At 49.9% G+C, this 7,955-nt stretch overlaps 1 protein-coding gene across 4 annotated transcripts in view; it reads left to right on the top strand.

The window, feature by feature from the left end:
* The first annotated feature begins 4,323 nt into the window (after window positions 1-4,323).
* The window catches only part of Atf1 (activating transcription factor 1), a 39,549-nt gene continuing 35,917 nt past the window's right edge, over window positions 4,324-7,955 (top strand). For 2 of the 4 annotated variants that reach the window (XM_042668786.1, XM_042668783.1), the window contains exon 1: window positions 4,324-4,616. The gene's annotated coding sequence lies outside the window, so the exon portion shown is untranslated. Of the gene's footprint in view, window positions 4,617-4,966; window positions 4,986-7,955 lie in introns of those variants that run through there. The other 2 variants (XM_042668784.1, XM_042668785.1) reach the window with 2 other exon arrangements.

The raw sequence follows: 7,955 nt of genomic DNA, 5'->3' as shown, positions 1-7,955 counted from the left end.
GCATTCACCCTTCCAATGTAAGAACCTTTCAAGATACCATCTAACCAGTGCCAGGCTTTAGGATGGTTTTAGATGGTGAGGCCTTTAAGAGATGATTCCATTATGAGGGAGAAACTTTTGAAAAAGGCTTCATGTAGGATGCTGGTGGCTCACACCTGTAACTCTTAACTACTGAGGAGGCTAAGCTCTGAGACTGAGTTTCAAAGCCAGCCCAGGCAGGAAAGTCAGAAGATTTTGGTGGTGGTGGTAGTGGTTGTGGGGTCTGAACTCTGCCTGGGCACTGTCCCTCAGCTCTTCAGCTCATGGTTAGTGCTCTACCATTTGAGCCACAGTGCCACTTCCACCATTTTCTGTTTATGTGGTGCTGAGGAATTGAACCCAGGGCCTCATGCATGCAAGGCAAGCACTCTACCACTGAGCCACTTTCCCAGCCCTCAAAAGATTCTTATCTCCAATAAATCACAAAAAAACCCAGAAGTGGAGTTGTGGCTCAAGTGGTAGAGTGCTAGCCTTCAGCAAAAGTTTAGCATCTGAGTACTGGTGGCTCATGTCTGTAATCCTATCTACTCAAGAGGCTGAGATCTTAGGATCACAGTTCAAAGCCAGCCGGAGCAGGAAAGTCTGTGAGACTTATTTCCAGAAAACCAGAAGTGGAACTATGATTCAAAGTGGTAGACAGCTAACCTTGGGCAAAAGAGCTCAGGAACAGCACATCTAGGCCCCAAACTAATTTAAAAAAAAAAAAGTCCCTCCCCCATGGTATAACCCCTGTTTTCACTGTATTTGATGTTGGTATAATTTGGGGAGGGGAAGGGAAAAAAAACATTGTTTTAACAGGGATACAAGTGGACCCATTGCAACAATGAGATGTACAAAATGCTGTTGAAAAATTTTACAACTTTGATAGGGGGCAACGGGGCCGGGAGTGTAGTCGTGGAGATGGGAGGGCAGGGATGGTAGGGGAAAAACAAAGGAGGAGGCAACAATGCTTGGTAAGAAATGTACTCATTACCTTGCTCATGTAATTGTGACCCCTCTATATGGTATTTTCACAATAAAAAACATTAAAAAAAAAAAAAAAAGCCAGGCACTGGTGGCTCATGCCTGTAATCCTAGCTACTCAGGAGGCTGAGATCTGAGGATCATGGTTCAAAGCCAGCCCAGGCAGCAAAGTCTGTGAGACTCTTATCTCCAATAAACCACCAGAAAACTGGAAGTGGTGCTGTGGCTCCAGTGGTAGAGCACTATCCTTAAGCTGAAGAGCTGAGGGACAGAGCCCAGGCCCAGAGTTCAAGCCCCATGACCAAAAACAAAACAAAACAGCACCCAGACCCTAATTTAAGCCCCAGGACTGACCCCCTCCTCCCCCCCCCCAAAAAAAGCTACATCTAGCTTACTTCCCCTATGTCATGTGGCAACTACCTTCCTTCTGGCAGAGGGTCAGCAGTGAGTTGTCATCTTTCAGAGGAAAACAGTCAAACATGGCAGCATTTGATCTCAGACTTCCCAACTTCTAGAACTGTGAGCAGTAAATTTCTGGCTTTTAAAAACAGCCTCAAGGGGCTGAGAATGTGGCTTAGTGCATGAAATCCTGAGTTCGATTCCTCAGTTCCATTAAACAGAAAAAGCCAGAAGTGGCACTGTGCCTCAATTGGTAAGAGTGTGAGCCTTGGACAAAAGCAGCTCAGGGACAATGCCTAGGCCCTGAGTTCAAGTCCCAATATTGGCCAAAAAAAAAAGTAAAAGCAAAATAGTAGTTGGAAGTCATAGAGGTAGCAAATAGTCACTCTGGTGGCCTTGAGATTTTTTTGGGGGGGAGGGCGGTAGGTTGGGGGGCTTGCTCTTGGGCTTGGGCACTGTTGCTGAGCTCTTCAGCTCATGGAGAGCGCTATACCACTTGAGCCACAGCGCCACTTCCCGTTTTCTGGTGGTGAATTGGAGATAAGAGTCTCATGGACTTTCCTGCCTGGGCTGGCTTTGAACTGCAATCTTCAGATCTCAGCCTCCTAAGTAGCTAGGATTACAGGGCATGGATTACACGTTTGAACCACCTGCCTGGCAGGCCTTGAGATTTCTAATGCAGCTTTGAGGACAGAAGCCAAACACTGGCTCAAAGAGATGAACTAGAAGAAGAGTGAACAAAAACTGCACTTTCCAGAGGCTTTATCTACGATGAGGAAGGAGGAAGGTAAGGTAGAAGATTTCAAAGATGGACAAAATTAAATATTACTGTATCAGGAGAGAGAGCCAGAAAAGGAAAGTTTCCAAGTATGGCAATTATGGGACTTTTTCTCTCTTTCTTTCCTCCTTCCTTCATTTTTTGTGTTGAGTTCTCATTATGATGCCAGGCTGGTCTGGAGCATCTGGGACAATGATGGATGACTGACAAAGCCAAATTACCATGGAAGTAATAGAAGAAGAAGAAAAATAAATGGAAGTATTCGTTTGAGAGGAGGAAATGGGTTTTCAAATAAAACTGAGTTAAAGCAAGATCCTGAGGAATCGAGCCCAGGGCCTCAGGCATGCAAGGCAAGCGCTCTACCACTGAGCCACCTTCCCAGCCCCTAGCAGCAATTTTTTTGACAGTTACCAACGTTTGAACTCAGGTCATTCCACTTGTTCAGCCACACCTCCAGCCCAGCATTTTGCTGATTATTTTGTACTTGAGAGTATCTGTAAACATTTTGCCCACCTTTGGTCCTCAGCTCCACCCAGACCTGGAGTTCCCGCCATATGGCTGGCCCCTCCCTCGACTCTCCGCCCAGACCCACCTGCACGACCATCTACCTCACTTCCTAACCCCGAGACCCCACTGCTACCTAGCTGAGGTCACCATATGCTCTCGCTCCGGGGCAAATATGGCTCCTCTAATAAGCCTTGTGATAATCTTTCTCCTGTGCCTGCCTCCGCGTGGTCGCCTGGGATGGATGTGATGGATCCTTTCAGTCTCACAACTTTTCTGCCAGGATTGGTTTTGAAGCTTTATCTTCTGGATCTCAGCCCCCTGAGTAGCTAGTATTAAGGCACAAGCCACCAGCATCAGGGTATTAAATGCATTTATTAAAGAACTGAAATTGTATGGGAAACAAGTCACTTTAGTAGGAAGAAAGTGGGTAATAGCAAAATTAAGACTTCTCTCCTGCCTTCAATCCATCAACATCACTAACTCAGGCACGCTACCAGTAGAGCACTCTCACCGATATAGACAAGATTCTCTTGGTAAGCAGGATTTCAAAGTTAAACTGGCTCGCAACAATTCAGTGTGTGTGTGTGTGGGGGGGGGGTATTGCCTGAACTCGCCTTGGCACACTGTCCCTTATTCATTTGCTCAAGATTAGCACTTACCAGTTGAACCACAGCTCCACTTCTGGCTTTTTGCTGATCAACGGGAGGTAAAAAATTACTGGGACTGTCCTGCCTGGGCTGGCTTAGCTTCAAACCAATATCCTCAGATCTCAGCCACCTGAGTAGCTAGGATGATAGGCCTGAGACACCATTGCCCAGACTATACCTTTGTTCTTTGTATTCCAAGCTATTTTCGTATGTGTCAGTGTATTATCTCACAAAAAGGTTTTACAACCAAAACATTATATGGGCTCTGTATTGATTGAATTTCACAAATCTTTTTTAAACCAGAAACAGTTGTGGAAATTTAAAAAAAAAATACTTTTTTAGGCAACAGGAACTTGCCTTGTAGACCAACTGAGGCTGGCCTTGGATTCCCAGTCCTGTCTCTGGGCCTCCGGGATAACCAGTGTGTAACACTACTCCTGGCTTCGGTAAATAAATACTCCAGGGTTGAGGGAGAGATCTGGACTCCCAGTGTGCCACACCCTACAGGCACACCTGTTTGGCTTTAATCCAATGCCCGAGTAAAAAAAAAAATCCTTCCAGCGCCAAGGCAGAGCCCTCCAGAGAGAGATCCCAGGGTTCCATCTCCAGCTGAAGAAGTTCCCTTCACCCGGGTATCTGCGTTCTTGGATCGCCCGCGAGGCACAAACAAGTTTCACCTAAGGAAGACCGGAGCGAGCACACGCTTCAGATCGCACCGAGCAGACAGAGCGTCCTGCCTGCGGCAAGGCCCGGGGCCCAGCTCCGACCCCGGCCGCCCAACCCCGAGCGCAGAGCCCAGAACCCCGCACTAAACCAACCGCCGAGCCCGCAGGTGAGCCCGAGGCGAGGCGGCCGGGGGCGGGGCGAGGGCCCGGGAGGGAAGGAGCGCCCGAGCGACTTCCACCGCCCGGGGTGGAGGCCTGCCAAGATGGCGGGCGTCACGTGCGCGCGTGGTGACGTAGCGCGACGTACCGCAGGAGGACCCGCCCCACCTCACCCCCCACGCACACTCGCACTGTCTTGCCCCCCCCCACCCGCCCTGCCCCCGGCTTGTGGTAGATCATGCCGCCAGTGGCGGCCCCGACACCCGAGAAACGGTAGCCGGGCGTCGTTGACTCTTAAGTGCTATTGGTTCTCCCCGTCCCGCCTGACCCCGGAGGAAGAGACGCGTCTCCTGCCGAGAGGGGGCGGGGAGGTGGGTAGTGAATTCGGATCCTCCTGGTGGGGGGTGGGGTGGGGGAGTGACGTTCCCGCCCCGGACAGCGGCGAGGCGGCAGACGCAGGTAAGCGGGAGCGGGGGGGGGGGGGGGGGGTGCGCCCCTGACCCTGGAGCGAGAGGCGTGGGAGCGCTGCGTTGGCGGAGGCGCCGCGCGAGGTCGCGCGCCGGCTGGAAGGTGGGGGGGGGGGGGGTCGTGCGCGCGCACGGGCCGCAGCGGCCGCGGTGGGGGAGGGGCGCGGCGGAAGCGGGGGGCTGACGGCGGCCTTCCGCGCCGAGCGCGCTTCCGGTCGGCGCTCGCGAGGGTGGGGGGCGTTCTGCGCGGAAGCCTCCCCGTCGTTGGGCTCCGCCTCCCCTCGCCCCACTTCCATTTAAAGCCGAAGCCTCCGCCGTGAGTGGCGCTAGCGCCGCCGCGGTCCCAGGCGCGAGTCTGCCGGTTCGCACGCGCGCGTTCGCGGGGAGGGCGTTGTGGCCTTGGCGGGGCGCGCTTCCTGGGCTCGAGACGCGTGGTCTCGTGGGGAGGCGGGCGGGCGGGTGCGGGCGTCGGTCACCCGGCGCTCGGGTGGGAGCGGGGCCGGGCCGCAGGTTCCCGCTGGTGACGGGGAGAGCGGGGTTTCCCCGCGTCCCGCCCCGCCCCGGCGCCGGGGAGCCCGGCGCGTGCGGGCCTCGCCGCGCCGCCGCTTACGGTTACTCTTAGTTACTGTGTGGCTAGCGCGTGGAGAGGATGGACTTCACCGCGAGTGAGAGCCTAGGGCTGGCGGGCCACTTCAGCGTGTGGCAGGTAGGGCTTGTGTCCAAAAGTGGCCTCCTCCGACAGAAAAGCCGTTTTTGTGGTTGTTTTTTGGTTTTTGTTTTGCCTTTTTTTAAACATCCCCCCCCCCCCCCCAAACCAGGAAAGCTCAGTTGGATGATTTCCCTCTTCCTTGACTGGCGCTCTACCACCCGAGCCACGCCTTCAAACCCTAAGGGTTGCTTGGTTGTGGGTCTGGGGTGGTGTTTTCGTGAGAAGATGTTCACAAAACGCATTTTAGTGAAATGCCTTTTAAAAAAAAATCATTTTTTACCATGGGGGAGGGGTATTTTATTGTGACAGTTCCACGCGTGTGTAAGATCTGTTCCAGTTAATCCCTCACACTTTCTTGTCCTCCCTCCTTCCTCACACAAGTTTAAGAGGTTTCATTACTCAAGTTTTTGTTGTGTTTTTGTGCCAGTACTATCCCTTACCATTTTCACTTGAGGCTAGTGCTCTATCTCTTGAGCCACAGCTCCTCTTCTGGCTTTTTTTTTTTTTGGTGGTTAATTGCAGATGAGTCTTATGGACTTAACTGGCAGGGCTGGCTTGGAACCATAATCCTCAACTCTCAGCCTCCTGAGTAGTTAGGATTACAGGCCACAGGTGCCAAGCTTCATTATTCTGTTGTTTTTTGTTGTTGTTTTTGGGGGGGTTGGTCGTGGGGCCTGAACCCTGGGCCTGGGCGCTGTCCCTCAGCTCTTCAGGTCAAGGCTAGCACTCTACCACTTGAGCCACAGCACCACTTCCGGCCTTTTCTGCTTATGTGGTGCTAGGGAATCGAACCCAGTGCCTCATGCATGCAAGGCAAGCACTCTACCACTGAGCCACCGTCCCAGTCCTCATTATGTTTTTATGCTTGCTGATATTTCGGCAATATTCATCTTTGACTTCTTGCTATCCATATTTCCTTTCACTAGTGCTGCTGACCTTTTTGTTTAGGTGTTGTCAGTACTGGGGTTGAAGTCAGGGCTTTTTCGCTCAAAGCTGCCATTCTACCACTGGAACCACACTTCCACTTTCAGCTTTTTGCTGGTTAATTGGAGATGGACTCATGAGCCACCTACATCCTGCATATGTACACATACATGCCAGTGGATACTAGAGCTTGAATTCAGCCAGGGTGCTGTAGAACTTTTTTGCTCAAGGCTTGAGTCACAGCTCCATTTCTGGCTTTTTTTTTTTTTTTTGCTGGTCCTGAGCCTTGAACTCTGGGTCTGGGTTCTCTGAGCTTTTTTTGTGAAGGCTAGCACTCTACCACTTAAGCCACAGAGTCATTTCCAGCTTTTTCTGAGTAGTTTATTGGAGATCAGAGTTTTAGACTTTCTTGCCAGGGCTGGAGCCTCAGATCTCTTCCTCCTGAGTAGCTGGGATTACAGGTGTGAGCCACCAGTGCCTGGCCTACTTCTGGCTTTTTAGTAATTGGAAATGAATCTCAAACTTCTTTTTAAATTGGCCTTATGGGTAGTAAGTACCCTGTAGTACTCTAGTACTCTGTCTCAATGTAGCTAAGTGATAACTTTTACCAGAACTGAGGATGATGGACCCTGGGATGTCATCAAACTGTTAATAGATGCCCAGAGTGGACCTCTCCAAAAGGGAGGAAGCCTCTAGCTGGCACAGAGTATTGCGTTTGTGATATTCTTAGAAAAACGAATTTGAGGACACATAGAATACAGACCAAGAAAGTTTATTAATAAAGCAAACAAGATAATACGTTGTCCAGACCTGGGTGCATGCACATCTGATGACAGGTGCAGTGAGGTCTTTAACATCATGAGTATTTCTGGTGAAAAAAATATTGGAGTTTGGCTCAAATTCACCTTAGAAGAGTGCTCCCCTTTGTTCTGACACCTGACGCATTTCATCATCGTTGGTGTGCCACTGTTTCATCAGTTGGGTCCAGTGACCAGTGTTGGCCTGCTAAACTTGAGTCATTGACATAAGGATTTTCCTCCAAACTAGAGTCATTGATGCTTGCAGTTTTCTTCAGACAAAATTCAAAAATTCCTTTCAAGACACTGCCCATCCTCCAGATTAATGTTTTTCTAAGCAAACATTTTGTGCCCAAAGGAGTTATTTTCCCAGAGTGTCTTTTAAGATTTCCTTGCTCAATCCCAGAACATTGCAAAATCAGAGGAAGAGATTTACTCTCTCAACTTTCCTTCCTTCATTTTTCCCCCTTTTTATTAAAACATTTCAACTTATGAGGGAATGTAAAAGTTTATGACAAAAATAGCGCTGTGCTTTTAATCAAGCTATTCATTAATACAGTGTTTGTCTCTCTGTTCCTGGCAACTGTTTTCTATGTCTCATTCTCCCTAATCCATCTTGTCTCAATAGGGCACTTGTCTAGCCTGAACAAGGCTCTGGGTTTGAACCCCAGCACTACAAAACAAAACATGAAACTCTGGAATCCATGCTCTTCTAAAGTCAATTGTGATAGCTCTTGAATAGTATTTGTAGTTCCTCTAGGGATATTTGTTCTGTGATTTATTTGTGCAATATAACCAACAGGTGGTAGTCCCTTGAAAATGTCCTTTTTCTCATGTCATCTCATAATGAATTTCCACTTCCAACATATAAGATGTGATGTCCCGGCCTGGGAATGTGGCT

Source organism: Dipodomys spectabilis, unplaced genomic scaffold (assembly GCF_019054845.1).
Source record: "Dipodomys spectabilis isolate Male_0828 unplaced genomic scaffold, ASM1905484v1 ptg000477l, whole genome shotgun sequence".
In the NCBI taxonomy this organism is placed as follows: Eukaryota; Metazoa; Chordata; class Mammalia; order Rodentia; family Heteromyidae; genus Dipodomys; species Dipodomys spectabilis.
Note: the sequence above shows the minus strand (reverse complement) of the source record. Positions and strands in the feature narration are given on the sequence as shown.